Below are 14644 nucleotides of genomic sequence, written 5' to 3'. Positions count from 1 at the left end.
CTAAGTTGAATTATTTTATATATTCTTTTTAAAATTGTCCTCTGCCAGAGAGCCTCAAAATATGACCATAGGTAAAATAGATGGAATAGATCAATAGTAAAGAGAAATGAGACAATTGTTGAAATAAAATAAACCTTGAATGTGTCATGGTTCTTTGATTTGTTTGATTGTTTCATTGGTTTCTCCTCGTGTGCTCCGTCCTCATTAGTTTCACCTGTGTCTCGTCACCCCTCTGCCCACTTGTGTGTATATATAGCCCTGCCTTTCCCTTTGTTCTCTGTTGTGTCGTCTGTTATTCTTCCTGTGTTGTGTGGAACTTTTGTCCTGTTATTTCTCCTGTCTTCTTATTTTCCTGCCATCCCTGCAGAGCCTTTTGTTTTCCTGTTAAATGGACACTGGGCTGCTAAATGTTTATTGGTCAGCTGTGAGTCAGTTCAGTGTCAGTTCATGCACTAAAGAGATCACACAAGACTCAGAGTAGATGACTGGTTTGTCAGAACAACACAGATAACAGTCCAGATGTTTGGCTTGACTCTATATATTTAGACATTATTTCTCACAGCCCAGTCACCCATCTCCCTCGACGTACTTTTCCATTGACCCCCCCCCCCCCTCTGCATCACTCAGCCTGCCAGCCACTCCCACCTCATCAGTCAACTCAGCTCACCTGTGCACACAGCTGCTTCTCATTCTCTAATCAGGCCAGCATATATTCTTCAGTTCCACACTCACTCCTCTGTCAGCTTGTTCTTTGCCATGTGAGACTTCCTGGTACCGACCCTACCTGTCTCTGACTCATCTGCTCCATCTGCCTTCCAGTCAACTATCTCAGCCTTCTGTTCCCCACCAAGAGTTTTGTCTTTGTCCTCCTGGTTCCTGTAGCTGTCCCATTAAACCATCAAACTCCACACTGATTCTCAGCAGAGTATTATGAGTAGGGCTGAGGACAGATGCTTTATATTATTGCATGCTCTCATCTGCTCCACAATAAGCTTCCAGGCAGTGATGTGGAACAGAGCTTTGAACTGCTGAATGTTCTTTTTTAAACCTGTAGAGGGAGCTCTATGCAAAGTTTTGCTCCTTTATAAACACAAAAATGTGAGATGTCCACAATCAATAATAATTTTAAATCATTGGTGTGACTTTGTGAGATGACAAAAAAAAGTTAGTCAATGCTCAGAATAATGACTAGTGTACCTGATCTCTAAACCAAGACTGACATTTTGTAATTAATAAAATCCTCATGGTTGTAGTGTTGATGATATACACAGATCAGAGAGGATTGACTTGATGACATCAGTTATTCATTTTACCAAATATAGGACTGGTGTGTCTGTGTGTCTCTGAGAGGACAATGACATGTAATATTTGTCCAAAAGTCATTTTGTGAGTTGATTCCCTTGAATGTGACTTTAATAGATGGAGTGATGTAGGAGGAGCTGACTGTAACCAAATTCTCACAGGGCTCCAGTTGACATCATATTTAAAGGGGAGTTGAAAAGCTACTAATCACACTGTCAACATGGCTGACAGAAAGCTGACACTCTTGGTGGTTGCTCTGTTTGTTTGGAGTGGAGCTGAAGGTTGGACCATAACAGAGTCTGAACCAGTGGTTAAAAGACCTGGAGAGTCTCACACACTGACCTGTACAACATCTGGACTGGACTTCAGCAACTACTGGTTGGGTTGGGTCAGACAGGCTCCTGGAAAAGGACTGGAGTGGGTTGCTACTGATACTCATTTTGGCAGCCAATACTACTCTCAGTCAGTTCAAGGCCGGTTCACCATCTCCAGAGACAACAACAAAAAGCACGTGTTTCTGCAGATGAACAGTCTGAAGACTGAAGATTCTGCTGTTTATTATTGTGCTAGAGGTTTTTTTTGTCCTGTCCAGCATCGAAGCAAGCAGAATGATGATCTGTTCGTTATGTTGTGCTGAGCAGATTTTGATTTGCCAAGGGGAGCTTTATGGATGATAAGGCTCCTCTTGATAATCTAAGTTGAACTTATTTAATTTTATTTTATTGTTTATACATGTTGGTGGATGGACCTTTACATAATATTGCCGAACCTGACAAGGAGAGAGAAAGTGAAGAGAAGATAGAGTGGACAGGAGTTGAGAGAAAGGGGGGAGTGGTGGAGAGAAAAAGAGGGATACGCCAAGCAGCAACTGCTACACCTGTTGAGAAACACAACAAAGAACATCACCTGGCCTCGGCGGGAGAGCAAGCTGACAATACTGAAAGGCATGTCATGACTTTTTAAAGGTGAGACTGGACATTTACAGTTGCTTCTCAAAACACTAGAGGGCAGTCTAGGAGCAGGACTGGGTGTGATACTTGTTCTCCTAGAATTACTTGATAATCATTTGATGAAGCCTGCACAGTAGAAACATCACTAAGAAAGGGCCCTAAGGTAATTGATAATGGTTCAGTCATTTAAAACAAACTTCTAGTTTAACCTGATCCAATGATCTATATTTATTGAGAATTAATATCACATTAAACTAATATTCATACATACATTTTCATAACTGATCACATCCACCTACATCCTTCCTGAGAGGAGGAGTCAATGCAAAACAAAGATGTCTTCCACCTCTACTTATCTGACTGCAGAGAGGATGACAGAGAACAGTGGACACACAGTTTAACATGATGGACTACAGGACAGGACTGCTGCTTTTAACTATCTGCTGGGCAGGTCAACACTTTCACTCATCTTCATTTTACATAGCTTTGATTAAAGTCAGCAGCTTATTTCACTTGATGCTTTTTATTCTCTTGACAGGTGTTGATGGTCAGACTCTGACACAATCTGAACCAGTGGTTAAAAGACCTGGAGAATCCCACACACTGACCTGTACAGGCTCTGGATACACATTTAGCAGCTACTGGATGGTCTGGGTCAGACAGGCTCCTGGAAAAGGACCGGAGTGGCTTTGCCTTATTCATCCTGGTGGTAGCGACCGATACTACTCTCAGTCAGTTCAAGGCCGGTTCACCATCTCCAGAGAAAACAACATAGAACAGGTGTATCTGCAGTTGAACAGTCTGAAGACTGAAGATTCTGCTGTTTATTACTGTGCTCGAAGATACACAGTGACTGAAGTTGGTTGAGCAGCTGTACAAAAAACACACACAACAGCAATGTGACTCAGAGACAGCTGGGACAGCTTCAACATAATGACATTAAAAACCTCCAGTCCTCATCTGAAGTTGGCTGACGGACAGAGACGACCTCTGCCAAAAAATGAAACTAAAACACTGATCTTGATACAAACACATCAATAAATTGTCTGTCCTTCAGTACAACCATAATAGTGGTTACTTCATTGGTTTCTGAATGAATCAGTCACTGTCACCATGCTAACTCTTCATTCAAAATTTAACTAAATGTAAAAAATTATATCAGTGAAATGAGATTTTTATTTTATTTATGTGACATCTCAGCATCACATCATGGAGACTGAAGGTTTCTCAGGGGACAGTACATGGAGCTCTAACAACTTCTATTGAATTCAAAACAAACCAGTCCAGACAAAAGCAGCCCTGACTCTACATCCAATATAAAACTGGAACAATGTCATGTCTTTTTAACCCATAAGAACCCAGACCCATTTTTCTTTAAGGGAAAATTATGCTGGATATAAAACAGAGCAGGTGGGTCACCTAGAACATATTTCTGATGTTATTTTGGAAAAACACCACCTAGTGGCCAAGATCTGTAAAGTGACATATATGTCACATCAGGCGTTTAAAGTAAATTTATTATAGATTTTATATGTTATTTGAAAATAAATCCACTTGGCAGTTTCTTCTTTAGAAACACAGAGTTGCCATTTTATTTGCATTTCCACAATATAAATCTAAATGACTTATTTTTTAATAAGGTTTAGCCACAAATTCATTCATCTTCTATACCCGTTTATTCCTGTTAAGGGTCGCGGGGGTCTGCTGGAGTATATCCCAGCTGTCATCGGGTGAGAGGCAAGGGTACACCCTGAACAGGTCTCCAGTCTATCGCAGGGCTAACACAGAGAGACAGACAACCATTCACACTCACACCTACGGCCAATTTAGAATCACCAATCAACCTAACCAGCATGTTTTTGGATGGTGGGAGGAAGCTGGAGAACCTGGAGAGAACCCACGCAGACACAGGGAGAACATGCAAACTCCACACAGAAGGGCCAGCCGGCCCATGGATTCGAACCGGTGACCTTCTCGCTATGAGGCATCAGTGCTAACCACCTTTCCACTGTGCCACCCTTAGCCACAAATTATTATTCAAATTTGATTTGCAGCACAAAAATGTCAAACTGAACAATAGAACAATAAAACAGCCTCATATTAGAGGTATTTTCAACAGTGGCTTTGTTTCAGTGGCTTTTGGACACCAAGTAGTTTACAGTCACGGCGGTAGATCAGCCATGTATTGACTAGGCCTAGCATGATGGTTTGCCAGAACAGGTAGAGATACCACCTCCGTGACCTTATGTGGTACTTGTACCTTGCGACGCATGCATCATGGAGGTCTACTCCACCCATGAATGCTCATCAATGGAGTTGTACTCCTCTGGTGTGATTTCCAGGCATTGTTTGCGAAACATATCAAGCCATGGGTGGATCTTCCAACACTTGTCCTGTACATGCTTGTTTGGCGAGTCAGTGCTGTCAGTGAAATGTAAAGATGCCAACACTGAACCGGTTTTTCTTATGCACACTACAATATAAAAAAAAGAGACACTGCCTTAGGCAGATGGGTCCCTCCATATGAGCTGGGTTCTGCTCATGGTTTCTTCCTGTTAAAGGGGAGTTTTTCCTGCCACCGTCACCTTCAGGCTGTCTGGGGGTTTCAGGCTGGGTTTTTGTAAAGCGTCTTGAGACGATTTGTATTGTTATTGACGCTATATAAATAAAATTGAATTGAATTAAATTGAATTGAACCAGGGCCAGCATAGTTTAATAAAAACTGTTTGTGTGTTTGTCCATCTATTTACCAAGAAAAGTGTTTCCGCTAAAGAGAAGGTGCACTTTTGGGACTGATGTGCACCTTCTGACGTGTCATTATACATCTTATCATTTATTTAACTTGACATTATGCTTTCAAATGAACCACCAGTACAATCAGTTAATACAAATTAACTGATTGAGCTTAATTATTTGAGCAAATCATTGCCATTTTTCTTATTGTGACAAGACATGGCAATTTCCACAGCATTTTTTATGTTAAAGGCCTGATGTGACACATATGTCACAGCGATTTTTCGAAGCTTTCTACGCATGAATTTGTGCAAGTAATGTGGTCAGAACAGTTTAAAAGTGATCATGGACTTGTTATTAAAGGATTACAACTGTTACATGGGCTGAAACTTAACTTTACTGCCCAAAAAGATGATCTATGTTTAATGAGAATTAATATCATATTAAACTAATATTCATTTGTATATTTTCATAAAATATAACATCTACCTCCATCCTTCCTGAGGGGAGGAGTCAATGCAAAACAAAGATGTCTCCCACCTCTACTTATCTGACTGCAGAGAGGATGACAGAGAACAGTGGACACACAGTTTAACATGATGGACTGTAGGACAGGACTGCTGCTTTTAACTATCTGCTGGGCAGGTCAACACTTTCACTCATCTTCATTTTACATAGCTTTGATTGGAGTCAGCAGCTTATTTCACTTGATGCTTTTTATTCTCTTGACAGGTGTTGATGGTCAGACTCTGACACAATCTGAACCAGTGGTTAAAAGACCTGGAGAATCCCACACACTGACCTGTACAGGCTCTGGATACACATTCAGCAGCTACTATATGAACTGGGTCAGACAGGCTGCTGGAAAAGGACTGGAGTTGGTCTCCACTATTAGCAGCGGTGGTGGTGGCAGCAAATCCTACACTCAGTCAGTTCAAGGCCGGTTCACCATCTCCAGAGACGACAACAGAGATCAGCTGTTTCTGCAGATGAACAGTCTGAAGACTGAAGATTCTGCTGTTTATTATTGTGCTAGAGACTCACAGTGACTAAAGTTGGTTGAGCAGCTGTACAAAAACCTCCAGTCCTCCTCCATGTCATAAAGTTACCATGATAAAGCTCCTTTGTTTGAGTAGTTAAAATAGGGCAATAAACAGTAACCACAGACATTTTCAAATAACCTAGCCAGTAATGTTTGATAAGTAATGATCACCTATGGTCTGTAGAAATAATATTACTGGAAAGATATTTTACTTTTTCCATTATTTATTTCCAGATGAGACAGAAGCTGAATGATAAATATCATCTGTGTAGTTGTGTGGTTTGCTTATACCCATCTCGCTGAACTAAATTTTTTATTATTATTTTTTAATTTGCTGAAGTTTGAATATAAAATTACAGAGAACACTTCAGAGAGATTTAGAACAAATAGATAAATAAAAATTTCAGTTTGTCCTTGTTTTATCTTGACCTTTGACCCCCAAAGTTTTTTTCTGTCATCCTTGGGTCCAAGTGATGGATTTTCCCTCCAACTGTTCTGAGATAATAAGTTCATAAAAAATGGAAGAAACAACCTGGATAATGTCTCAGGTATAAGCTGTCACTAAGTGAGAAAGATGGTAATCAACAAATCCTACAATTACAATCTAAGTTGAATTATTTTATTTATTCTTTTTAAAATTGTCCTCTGCCAGAGAGCCTCAAAATATGACCATAGGTAAAATAGATGGAATAGATCAATAGTAAAGACCACCAACTTGACCTGGCAGCAGTGGGCCAACACCTTTCTTGATATAGTTTTGATGGAGTGTTCTGTTGCCTGAATACATGGAGCCAGTGTTAAAACTCTCCGGGGGAGGTGTGGGAGGTGGCTCACAGACTGGTGAAGGACAGAGTAAAACGTAAAAAGTGCGCCTTATGTGAGTGCAGAATTTTTTTATTCATCTTTGCTTTTTTTACTTTCTGACTGAGAGACCTGGGTTTTTGGGGGTGCTAGTTTCTGTTGTCCATGGGGTGTGGGTGTTAAAAACCGAAAATTCTATGTTTGATTGCTGTATTTTGTCTTTATCGCAATAAAGACCTGATCACAAAAAAAAAAAAAAAATGTTTCCATCATGGTTCATCTGTCCACATACACGTCTCTGCTATGAAGTCTGAACAGGCAACATGTAGCTTGGTCCTTGGAGAGTGAGAAACAGACCAAACTACAGGAGATCAAAAGTAAATGGACACTTGGCTACTAAATGTTTATTGGTCAGCTGTGAGTCAGTTCAGTGTCAGTTCATATGGTTCTTTGCCCTTCCATGGTAAACAAATGTAAACATGTATTTAGACCATTAGAACATCAGTACTGATTCAGACACTTGTCAACATTCACATTATCACATTAGACAACATCAGGCCACTTCTTCCTGGTACCTAATAAAGCAGGTACGCTCAGTGTTCATGCAGAGGTGGACCCAGCTTTGACCCAGATTTGACCTGAAAATGTTTCCTTGATCTTCTCTGATTGGCTGAGTGAAAAACACATGTTTCTAAACCTCATGGAGAGACACAATTTAAAATGTGTGCTGAAGTTACCAAATATGGTTCCACAAGAATCTTAAACACACGTACAAAACAAATTTTAAATACTGTATTTTAAACTGTTTCACTAATGTGAGTGCTTATGAATCAAACATTTTCTCTATTATTATGTATCGAGACAATGTTGTCATTTACAAGTTTATTGTTGTGTCAATGGTCCATATAAATGTGAACCATTTCTCCAGATATTTCCAGAAAAATAAAAATTCATGCAAAATGGCACATGGCCATTAAAGACAACTATTGCTCAATGAGAAATTATTAAAGTCTGGAGCCATTTTATAGTCTTGATTAGTCTTATAGTTTTAATTTGAGAAACTGTCTCCATGATTTCTATGTGACTGTGAGACAGACAGACACTGAGATGTGGCACTGAGACGCTGAGAAAAGACTGCATAAAATATTAATAATCAATGATTGTTAAAAATGGAGGAAATGTGAAAAAAATGCAACTTAAACATAACTTTGTTGATTAGAAGAGAAGTTGTTAATTTTAACTGATGACAGTTGAGGTCTCCATACCCTCCTCTCCCGGGAACAGTGTTTTTGTACGAGGTTTTTGTACGAGGGTTTTTCACTGTGGTACTACGGTGGCACTGAGATATACATCCATACAAAAACCTACGAGGACAAAACTTCTCACTCTGCTCTACTTTTTATTTAAAAATGAGGAAAGAAAAGGTTTCTTGCTGGAGCATCAGGTAACTAATATGTTTAGATTATTTGAATGAGCTGGTTTTATATTTAAAAGTTAGTTAATTAACAGTTTCAAGTCAAAGTCTGTGTACAAACAGAAACGTTATCTTCCTGTAAATCTTAAATTAGACACATGATAAAACATCAGAACAAAACTTAATCTCACAGGGTGACACCACAGTATCACACTGAGCAGGATTTGTGTTGATTTCATCCATTTCTCAGGTTTTTACTTGTTTTTCCAGGTGCTCTAGGTTTTTGTTCAGCCACTGAATGGAGACGCAGCACTGTGATGCTTTTGACTACTGGGGTAAAGGAACTACAGTCACAGTAACTTCAGGTAAGACACATTTAAACATAATATCTGCAGTGACTTCTTTATATTTTATTTTAAATTGTGTTTATTGAGAAAAAAAAAAGTTCTGTTCATATGTTCTTTAAATTTAAACAGAGCAGATGAAACAGAGCTGACCAGATGTTTTTAATGATACTGTTTCTTTAAAATAATTAGAAAATATTCTTCTAAATCATTATCAATTAATTCAGGACGGTGTTTGATGTAATATTAATGTTAATGTTACCGACCTGGAGATGAAAATCTACATGCTTGTGTATGTTTTTCCATTCTATCTGGTATTTATAGCGTATAAATGACATAAATATGGATCATAACTACAGTAGAATAAGAAGTTTTTTATTGTCATTGTCTGGTGAAAAACAACCAAATACAGTTTGGCAGCTCTTTGGTTCGGGAGCAATAAAAATAGAAACTATAGCAGCTATACACAATAAAATACAATATATACAATAAAAGCAGAGTAGAATGTAACAGTGTAAACGGCCGCAGTGAAACTAAAATTAGAAATAAAATGTGGTGTGGTATATTTATTTTAGAGGAAGTTAAAGAAACGGTACGTGTTTCACTGAAACAACTCAACCTTGACTAAAAAATAGAAACAAGGAGGAAAAAGAAAGAAGAAAGAAAATTAAAATCATCATATGCACAAATCTGCAGTGACAGTTAAATTATTTGTAATTAATCATATTATCTAATAACATGATGTGTAGTTTGAGACAGTATATTTTTATATTTTATAGTTGTAAATGTATTGCATAATAATAAAATAAAATAATAATTTAAAACGCTCTCTTTTTTCTCTGTTTTTTTACCTTATTTGTGTTTTTACTGAACACGAAGAGAAATTAATTGTGCTAAAAAAAAATAAACTTGTAAAACTGTATCCTTTAAATCGTGACTTAGATATGTAAAAAGCTTGATTCCTCTTTATTGTAATTTTTGTCACTACATTTTTTAACAGCTCTTGATGATGCTAAAAAAATAGAAAGAAGAAAGAAAATTAAAATCATCATATGCACAAATTTGCAGTGACGGTTAAATTATTTGTAATTAATAACATAAATAAATAATAACATGATATGTAGTTTGAGACGATACACTTTCAGGTTTTTATTGTTTTAATTGAAGTGTAAATAAGAGAAAAGACAAAAAAAGCATAATATGTTGGTACATCTTTTTAATCTCATGTCTTTCTAACTTCACAGTTTCCTACTTAATTCTTTTGTAACCACATACAGTATTATACAATTTTGCTATTTTCAATTGTGAGGCTGCTGAGAATTGTAGATGACTTTGATGACCATTTATTTCAGTTATTTGTAATCAGATTTGAATAGATCTGTTAATGAAGGAAATTACACATTTGTGTAGCTATATTTTTAGGAACATTTAAACTTCAAACTTCCTCTTCTTTCACAGAAACTGTTTCCCCACCGACTGTGTTCCCTCTGGGTCAGTGTGATTCTGGGGATGGAGATCAGGTCACTCTTGGCTGTCTCGCTTATGACTTCAACCCAGGGAGTCTTACTTTTACGTGGACCAACAGCAAAGGGACCAGTCTGGATCCTCAACAATATATTTCACCTAAAAATAATACCAACAAATATACAGGAGTCAGTGTGATCAAAGTATCCAGATCTGATTGGGATTCTACGACTTTTGACTGTTCAGTGACTCACCAAGGAGGGAACAGAAGTGCACAGATGCGCCAATTGAAAGGTTTGTGATTTCTAATTTGAGAAATTGAGGGAGGAAACAGACATGTGCAGCTTCATATACGTATGTAACTTTTTATTTTAAAATATTTCTCTGTAATTTCTATCTGAGTCTCAGTTAACTGGAAATGAATACTGACTGCAGATGTTGTCAATTATTAAACATAAAATGACATAATTATGTATTTCTTTCTCTATTCTGCAGTCCCTCCAAAGGTAACTTTGCTATCAGTGCCAAGTGGAGACAAACAGACTCTGGTGTGTACTGCTGAGGAGTTTATCCCTCGCAAACTGGAATTCAGTTGGAAAAAGAATGAAAACGCTACTACTGACTTCACTGCTTGGAGCCCCAAAGACGTTAAAAATGGATATTCATCTGTCAGTGTCCTGAAAATCAGCAAATCAGACTGGGACAGTAAAGCTGTGTACACTTGTGAGGTGACTCACACAGGACAAAAATATACCAAAAAGATCTCCAAAGGTACACAGTCATTAACATATGGAAATCTGAAGCTAGTACTAACAAGACTGTCCACATCTACAGACAATATTAGAACGTTTTATTGATTAGAAAATAGCACTAATGTTTTTTTAATTGTTGTTTTTTTCATTGCTTTTCCTCATGTAGCTCCCATCACAGTGACTCTGTACCAACCAAATCCCAAGAAAATATTCAGCAACAACCAGGTAGAGTTGGAGTGTAACGTCACTGGACAGGAATCAACTGTTGTCTCTGAAACTACAATCAGTTGGCAGATTAATGGAACAACTGTGACAAACAACATTAACACCACATGGGATGCACAGATCAAAACCAGCAAACTGACTCAAAATCTCACTGAGTGGAAGACAGTCAACACAGTGAGATGTTCTGCCACCAGAGGAGATATGACACCAGTTATCCAAGAGCTGACTGTGAAGAGAGGAGGTATGTAACTAAACATAGAGTGACTATTACAGGGATTGGTTGCTGTTGTTGTTGACTTCAGCTCAGTCATGGATCTCCTTGACTCTCTTTCAGATGGAACAAAGCCAACAGTGACAGTTCACATCCTTCCAGACGAGCACATTGGACAAGACAAGTCAGCTGAGGTCACTCTGGTGTGTCTGGTCTCCAGTCCTGTGCTGCAGGATTATTACATCACCTGGTTAGAAGATGGTGGAGGCTTCACTGATGGCGTCAACTTCCCTCCACAGAAGACCACAAATGGCTACTCAGTTACAAGTCTTTACATCACCACCAAGGAAAAGTGGAACCAGAACAAGACGTTCTACTGTAACGTCTGGCCTGCTGGTAGTAATCAGTCTATGGAACGTCGAGGAGTGTCTAAGGCCTTGGGTAATTCATGTGAATATGAAGTAAAGGAACGTTAAATGCTGTATTTTGTGCTGATGTGTCATTCAGTCTCTGTGTCATGAAAACCTGTTCGCTCTGTGATGTCCTCAATCACTGTGGTTGTACAAACATTGTTGTTTTCTTTGTCGTCATGGTGTGTTTCAAATCTGTCTTTGTCCCATTGTCCAGCAGCTTGATGAGTGTGCTGACTGTTTCAAATAAATGTTGCATTGAGAAACGTTTGTTCCGTGTGTACGTGAATGACAACATCTTAAAACAAGCACAAACACTCACTTTGTACCAGTAGTTTTCAGACAAGCCTCACTTTACCGTTCCGTTGTTCAGCTGTTCATTGAGAGAGAACGAGTGTGTTGCCCTAATAAAAAAAATAAATGTGCATACATACACCTAACTCATCTAACCACCTATACTGTGCCTTCCTCTTCTTATTGTTCTTTAGAAAGTTTTGCTCTGAACTGCACAGACGGTGCCACTGAAGAGGATGAGTTCAGCAGCCTGTGGTTCACATCCTCCTCCTTCATAGTCCTCTTCATATTCTCTCTCCTCTATAGCATGATATTCAGCCTGATCAAGGTAAACATGCAGAGTTTTTCTGAGTTTCAGCTTTTTAAAGGGCTACATGTAGTTTTTATTTTGTCCTGTAGGTTTGAGCCGTTCATTCCCATCTTCACAAACGAGAATAGAAACTCTCAAAAGTGGTCAGAGATACAGAGTTAATTTGTTGGGGATGATTGTGATGACTTCCAAGATGCGTGTGTTTCATTTTGAATCATTAGTCATAAAGTTACAGTCATTTTTCAAACACAGTCCCTTATTTCAAAGGTGATTGGACAAATAAACCTCATCCTAAATAAAATGTTAAAAGTTTAGACTGCCTCAAGTCTGGAACCCATGGACATCCCGGTGGGATGGGTCAGTGGGTTTCCTGCTTTGTCATGCTTTGTCAGGCCTCTACTGCAGATGTCTTGTGGCTCTTCTACCTTTAGTTTTACCTTCAGCAAGTGAAATGCTGTTTGTTGAGCTGAGATCAGGTGACTGACTCAGACATTGACGAGTATTCTGCTTCTTTACCTCCAAAAACCCCTGGGATACGTTCAGACAACGTGTTGGCTCATTGTCCATCTGTGCTGTGAACCATCATCTGCCATCTCTGCTTCATCTGGAAGAATCTGAGCAGACAGTATATCTCCATACACTTCAGAATGCTTCTACCACATCATTAATACATGCTACCGACCCAGTGCAACTGAAAGATGTTCATGTTCATGGACCACATGCTGTTCCAGAACTGCTCTGGCTCTTCAGATCATTTCTGGTGTGATATCCTCCAAATGTGATCTGGCCTAGGTTTATGAGGAGCTTTATGAATGGTTTGCACCTCGTGGGTTCCAAGCCTTCCCCACACTTTTTCTTCTTGAATGTGGTTCCAGAATTGCTCTGACTTGGGAGTCTAAATTGACCCATGAATTCTTGGTGCTCATGAATGTTTTGCACCTTGTGCTGAGCCCTCTGTATTTGCTCTCATGACGTCTCTGCTGCAGACTTTGATAATGCTGTGAAGGGGTTTCTCTTTACATATTAATGAGCTGTAATACACCTTCCTCCAGCCCTGGATTTTCAGAGGTCTAATCTGTCCTAAGAGGTTCATGAATGGTTTGCACTGAAGGCCTTTTTATCTTGCAGAGCACACCAGTGTGTTCCTTTTTACCCTCACAATGTAACCAAAGTGTTGATTTGTCCAAAGATTGATTAATGAATAAGCCCACATTCATTAAATAACTGAGTCTGTGTGTAGCTCTCCAAGCCACAACTATGTACTGCATTAAAGAACCAGAGACTGTCTGTGTTGGACAACTGAATATAATACTTATACATTTTAATAGTTTGATGTTTTCTTTGTTTTCAGGTCAAGAAACATTAAAGGATGGAATGGAAGCATGAATCTTTTTCATTATTTTAACATGTACATTATCATTTATCTGTTGTTTATCTGCAAAATCAATACCATGGGTTAATTGAAGTATCTATCTATCTATCTATCTATCTATCTATCGATCTATAAAAATACCACATTTCTTATTGATTTAAATGAATATGTTTTCCTGTACTTAGCTGTGTTATGTCTACAGGATAATGTCATTAACGTGTTGTATTTGTTAGTGTAGTATTTGAGTTTCATTGACATTTAAATGATACATTTTACTGTGTTGGCTTTTGTATTTTTCATTCTCACTGTAAATAGCAGGTTTGTAAACTGTATTTGAAAAAAGAAATAAAAAAGAAAAAACTTGAATGTCATTGAATGTGTTGTATTTCTTAGTGTCGTGTTAAAATGTCAATGAAAATAAGTTTTACTGTAGTAGAGACAGTTCAGTTGTAGTTTAACAATAAATGCTTTTTTATATATAATATTTGCTCATTTAGTTTTTTGAAGGAATTGTGAGTGATGAGTGTGAGAAAGACAAAAAGCGTCTGAGGATTTTCTTCTGTTGTTTCAGTCTCAACACAGGGCTCTAAGAACATCTAAAATAACAGCATGTGAAGTCAACGTACTGTGAACTTCTGTTATCAGTTAAAGTCTGCAGGCTTTCAGTTTCCTGCTGTTTCTAAACTTGTCATCTTTAGAGAGCCACTCCCCCGCTCTCTCTGCACCTCTGGGACCACACCTGCAGGGCTGAAACTTTGTGGAAACCTCCAGAGCTGCAAATGCAAATAGATTTCCTCGAAGCGACGCACACATCTGTCACTGCGCTACGTATTTGCATGTCCACACGCATCCAGGCATGAAATCACCCACATGCTTTCAGCAGGAAGAGGTTCACATCAGGCAAAGGTCAGAATAAATGTGGCCTCAAATTATCAATAATAATAATAATAATAATAATAATAATAATAATAATAATAATAAATTCCTTCAAAATTTTCCTTCAAGCTCAGGTGGGTCCCT

General features: G+C 38.4%; 1 gene segment (V, D, J or C); it reads left to right on the top strand.

The window, feature by feature from the left end:
- Window positions 1–8540: 8540 nt before the first annotated feature.
- LOC311506744 (immunoglobulin heavy constant mu-like) overlaps window positions 8541–14644 on the top strand; it is a 50192-nt gene continuing 44088 nt past the window's right edge. The window contains exons 1-5 of the C gene segment in view: window positions 8541–8607; window positions 10546–10821; window positions 10969–11268; window positions 11362–11679; window positions 12137–12270.

This window comes from Chelon labrosus, assembly GCF_963514085.1.
Source record: "Chelon labrosus genome assembly, chromosome: 21".
In the NCBI taxonomy this organism is placed as follows: domain Eukaryota; kingdom Metazoa; phylum Chordata; class Actinopteri; order Mugiliformes; family Mugilidae; genus Chelon; species Chelon labrosus.
Note: the sequence above shows the minus strand (reverse complement) of the source record. Positions and strands in the feature narration are given on the sequence as shown.